Source organism: Pseudopodoces humilis, chromosome 2 (genome assembly GCF_049639895.1).
Source record: "Pseudopodoces humilis isolate 2021_Gansu_Grassland_sample_001 chromosome 2, ASM4963989v1, whole genome shotgun sequence".
Classification (NCBI taxonomy): domain Eukaryota; kingdom Metazoa; phylum Chordata; class Aves; order Passeriformes; family Paridae; genus Pseudopodoces; species Pseudopodoces humilis.
In genome coordinates, this window is record NC_142201.1 from 5,857,537 (window position 1) to 5,862,929 (window position 5,393).

A 5,393-nucleotide genomic window follows, 5' to 3' on the forward strand; every position below is an offset into this window, starting at 1 on the left:
CCTTTTTATTCACAACTTCTGTTGAATTAATTTTCCCCATGCAGACTTCACACTTGGGCCTCCCATGGACTTTTTCAAGCATTCCTTTTTGTCTCCTTCCCCTCTGTGAGCATGGGGTCACCAAAGCTGGTGAAGCAGCAGTAATCAGGGGTAAGCAGTGCATGCTGTTAGCAAGGAAAACCCACCAGGCTAATGCTGACCAGCTGTGGTGCCCATGTTTTAGAAAGCCCATGCTCCCCATCCAAGCAGTTCTCTGCTGAGGCCCTAAGGGAGGGTCTTAGGTGGTGAATGAGGCTGTCCAAGAGGGCAACCAGCCAGGGCTGTAAGGTTTTGACAGAGTAAAAAGAAAGCAGCCTTGACCTGAGGCAAGTGGATCTGACTGAGGAACAAAAGCCAGGCTCGAGGTGCATCGAACAAAGGTGTAACCTGCACCCTGCCAGAGCACCTGGGACAGCATCTATCCCTGGCACTCTGCACTGACCTGGGGCACACCAGCCCTCTCTTCCTGCGTGCCTTACTCCGGGGGGATAAAGTATCAGGATAGGTGTGTCACTGCCAGCACCCACGGGGAATCCCAAGCCTAAAAACCCCACAAAAGTATTTTATATCCCCACCTACGGCAATATTGTAGGCTATAAATTTTGTATGTGGTCACTGTATTCTTGCAGAGCATGTAGGAGGCTGTCAGCCTCCTAATCCTGGATTTATTGGCAGCAATGAGAGAAGAGAGGGGGCTCATTTCAGGGACCAAGAGAACAAACCTATTCTTGGCACTTTGGTGGACTTTCCTGATGCTGGTTAGATGCACTGGAGTCCTCACGGGCCCCCGTGAATATCACCCCAAACCTGGAGACCATCCACCTCTGCAAGCAACCCCCTCATGTTTTCTTTACAACCAGCCCTCAATTCCTCTTTCTCTCTCATTCCCACACTCTGCATGACAATTCAGCAGCAGCACCTTCACAGCTACAGGTGAGGAGCTCAGACAGAGCTCACACAGCTCAAACTCTGTCTCCTTGCAGGGAGGCAGTTCCCAGTGCAGCACCTGACCTCTGAAACAGAAGACTTTGGAAGAAATGTCAGCGATGGACTGTGGCTGTTCCAAGGTGCTCACAGGTTGGTTACACCTCCAGGATCTCCAAATCGGAGTTCCTGGTGCCAGGCTTGGATTAGTTACCAGGTTAACATGAGTTTCCTCACTGTCCTCCACAGATTTTAGTATTTCTTTCAGAAAATAAGAGGATTGTTTCTCTGTTCTTACCTATGAAGAGTGCCTTTATCTGGAGTGCTCTTCTATGAAAACCAGCCAAGAAAACACTCCAGAAGAAACTGAAAGGCAAGGAAACCCAGCACTTTCTTTACATTATTCACATGGACTCTGCTACCTACAGAATGTCAAGCACCATTTGTGTGTCTCACATTGTGTAAACATGTGAGCATCTGTTGGGAGTGTACAACTTACCCATGGCTGCTGTGAGCAAGTGGAACTCTCGCATCCAGCAAAGAGCAACAAGTATTATGCCATACAAATAAGTGACAGCTTTGGAAATGAATTCATTCTAAAAGAGTCTGTCAACCTGAAACCTGTCCACTTTGCAAAAAAAAAATTAAAAATATTTTAAGGTTGATGTCTTCCCTGAGTTTTCCTCATCTCTCTTAATATCTCATTTTTGTATCATTAAAACTTGCTCCCTCTTGCTCTGCTGTGAAGAATATGCACACACAGACACAAATCTTGAGGAAAACAAATCATGCAGATTTACGTGACAAGACAGAACCAGGAATGTGTCACAACTGAGTAAAAACTATCAAGAGAAATCAACTCAAACCAGAGAGGGAAGGCAGGAGAGAATGTTAGATGACTTTAATCTTGTAAAACAACTTTCTAACATACCTGTAATAAAATTGAGCCTTATCTGTTTACCAGGACAAGCAACTCCAGTTCTGCAAGCTCTGCACAGACCTCTAACCAATGCAGAGCTGCACTTCTTTAATTTTGTATTATTACTAAGAGCGTAGCTCAGAGCCACCTTCAACATATCATGCCTTGATGCAGGGATCTGGGTTTTCACAGCAGCCCTGGTCTGCAGCAGCACTGATTCCAAGCAAAAGGGTCTCATCAGGCTTTTTTGCATTTCCCACTTTGGCTTCATCCACAGCTGAAAAATGAGTCTGTTTAAGCATAACTCAGAGTTCTCTCTTTCAGCTCATCTGTAAAACCTTAATGCAATATGTTCCCATTTAAAGATCCCTTTGCACCGCAAGAGCCACGTGAAGCAGTGTCTACAGACAGGAGTGAGCCCGGATTAACCTGCCCTGGAAGCAGGAGGGATGAGGAACCTTTCCAAAAGGCACGGTGAGATCCACCCAGTGCCAGAGAGCCCACTGGCTGTGTGGGCAGGATCAGGATGGGCGACTCTGTCCACCCTGGTGCCAGAGAGCTCCTCGGCTCGATCCTACAAACCAGGCAAGATGTGACTCACGCAGCTTGCTTGCAAAGAAGGAGGACCATCTGCTAGTCATGAGCAGATGACAAATTCACTGCATTGCGTCTTGTCGCTACTTCCAAATTTGTAAGTAAACACATTTTGTAACCTCTCTCGGAATATTTGAGAGCTTCGATAATGGGGAAAAAAAAAATTAAAAAAAAAAAAAAAAAAGAAGGAGAGAGAGAGGGGGGGAAAAAAAAAGGGGGGGGGGGGGGAGTTTATGCAAGGCACGGAAGGGGGGAAGTGTTTTATTGGGAATGGGGTGTAAGCGGCCGCTGCAGCTCGGAGCGCTCCGCGGAGCCCCGCGGTGCCGGCGGTGCCTGCGCTCCCCCGGGCGGGCGCCGCTCCGCGCTGCAGCCGCCGCTTCCCCTCCCGCAGCTCCCCAAACCCCGCGGATCCCAACGGGAGCGCTCCGGGGCCTCCCGGGATGAGCCCGCAGGCAGCCCGGAGCCAGCGGCTCGCTGTCACAGCCACGTCCATCCGCCACCGGGTCCTGAAGTTCTGGGCATCAGTTCTTCTGGCAAAGAAGTGAGGCAGCAAGGGCTTTCAGCAGCAGCACCTGCGCTGACAACCTCTGCGCCTGAGATCAGCCCAGAACTCAAGCAGGTACCTGTACGCTGAATTTAAGTGAGCGTCTCCAAAGGAAGTCTTAGAATTGCACCAGGGGATGGTTAGGTTGGGTATCAGGGAACATTTCTGCACTAAAAAGGGGATCAGGTGTTGGAGCAGGCTGCCCAGGGAAGTGGTGGAATCACCATCCCTGGAAATGTTCAGAAGCCATCAAGATATGGTAGGTGGGGACATGGTTTAGTAGTGCATGTGGAAGTGCTGGGTTGGACTCAGTGAGCTCACAGGTCTTTTCCAACTTTAATGATTCTAGAAATTTAAGCATCCCTATCTTTCTGCCCCTCAGTAAAGACTGAGAGAATTAATGGAAAGAGCAACCAGGAAACATTTATCTAGCCAGATAAACTATTCCCATGATTTTTGAAGGACAAGAGCCTATGCTAAACAAAAATTTGTATTATTCAGAGATATGGAAGATATACATAAAATTCAGAGAATAACCAAAGTCACAGGACCACCTTCATTTTACATCAGTCTAGCCCTTACTGCTCTTAGATATAGTACAGCCTTCACTGAATGCAACTTTACTGCTTTTAGACAAAGACTGTCCTTTTCCAATCCCTCTCCTGGTGAATAACTGCTTTGCTCTGAGCGTCTGCCATCTGGACCAGACTGACAGCATGATGAAGGACTAAAACCATGCTGTCTCTGAAAACTGAAATCGGGGGAGCAGGGTGATGATGGACCCTGTAGCTGTGCATCTCAAGTGTTTGCTAGCCCAGGGAAAGCCTCTTGTTGTTCTGCCCCTTCTTTCCCAGCTCTCTGCACTCCTCAGTGCACCTGCCCAACTGATTCCCTGACTCTGACACCTTTCAATACTTCTGGGCTTCAGCAATGCTGATCTTTCAGGTGCTGGTAGATAATTCAGGATGTCCCAGCCTGTCCTCTGTCTCCTTGGTGTTTGTTCACACCTGAGCAAGGAGAGAAGAGCAGCTGAAGACCAAGGAAGTCAGAGACCAGCAGGAGACCTCTGCAGAGCAGCCTGTGAAATCACGAGGAGAAGCACACAGACCTGAGGGCACCACCTGAGTCTTTCACTGGCCAGGCACCCATGGACCCACCATCCTCTCTTGGCGACCCACTGGCTTCTCTTCCTTGCTCAAGTCTCCTTCTGCAGATGTTCCTGTTCACTGCCCCACTCTCCAGGGACTTCTGAATCTGCTTCTCTCTTCTGCTTCTCTCTGTGCCTTTGTATTGTCTTTGTGCAACCTCACCTACAGATCCAAATTCAAATTCCCTATCCCAGTCTCTTGTGATTTACAGATCTGCTTCCCTGCTCCATCTCTCCCAGTTGAGGCCTCTCCCTCTAACACCACCCAAAAGACAACTCCCTGTCAGCTGCAGCCCAGCGTGGTGGGAGCAGAGCTGCTCAGCTGACAGCTCTGGGAGCTACCCCATGGCCTCAGGAGCATGCTGCCTGTCCCACAGGCATCCTACGACACATCTTTGTCTCAGACTTCTCGCATCCTCAGTGTTTTTTTTTGATTTTTTTTTTTTCTCAATACCATCTTTACTTTGTGGCCTTTCGTCTCCTTTCAGCTAAAAATCCTGTGCAGGCTTCTGGCATTTCGAATCTCAGCTACTCCCACCTCTTTTTCTTTCTGGCCTTGAAAAGCACTGTCTCATCCAACTTGTACCCAGCTCAAACACTGCTATGAGCATCCTTTTCTCAGGGGAGGCTTTTGCTCTGCTGCTGCTGCCTTTGGCCCCCTTCCTCTGCCCTGATATGCTCAGGAGAAGCCCCTTCCTTCTGCTTTCAAGGCTCAAGTACATCATTCACTAGCCAGATATGATTTCTGCCCTCATCTAGCCCATCTTTCCCACGTGATAGATTTTCAGGCAGGCACCTCTGCCCATCACTCCCACCACTAAGGTGTGAGACGGGCCCACCACAAACACCCACGCAGCCACTCTCTTGTCTTCTGTCAAAATCACTGCTGCAAGCTCTCAGAAAATCTTTACTGTGGACTGCCCCTGTGCATTTCTGGTGCTGCTGTTCCATCATTTTGTTCTGCCTTCCATTCTCTTTGCCTACTTTGTCATTCCCCTTTGGCTCAGTGCTAAGCTCTCTAGTGCAGGGCCCATCTTTTTCCCTTCACTATTCAATACTCAATCTGGTGATGTCCTGGTCCTTGATTAAGATTCCTAAGGTGATATGAATCATTAGGATTGATTCCCTGGTGCTATACTGTCATTTGGTGCATTTTCTACAGCTCTTGGTAGCAATTTGTATTTAACTTTGCTTCAGCACCTCAGTTCTGAAGTTAGGAAATGTAT

At 48.4% G+C, this 5,393-nt stretch overlaps 1 long non-coding RNA gene across 2 annotated transcripts; it reads left to right on the forward strand.

Moving 5' to 3' along the window:
- The first annotated feature begins 254 nt into the window (after positions 1 to 254).
- Positions 255 to 2,024, forward strand: LOC148184771 (uncharacterized). Of its 2 annotated transcripts, none has more exons than XR_015771986.1 (3): positions 255 to 369; positions 1,027 to 1,116; positions 1,213 to 2,024. It is a non-coding gene; the product is annotated as an uncharacterized LOC148184771 (long non-coding RNA). The 2 variants fall into 2 exon arrangements; XR_015771987.1 differs by having other exon boundaries at positions 271 to 544; positions 1,023 to 1,116.
- Positions 2,025 to 5,393: the final 3,369 nt, after the last annotated feature.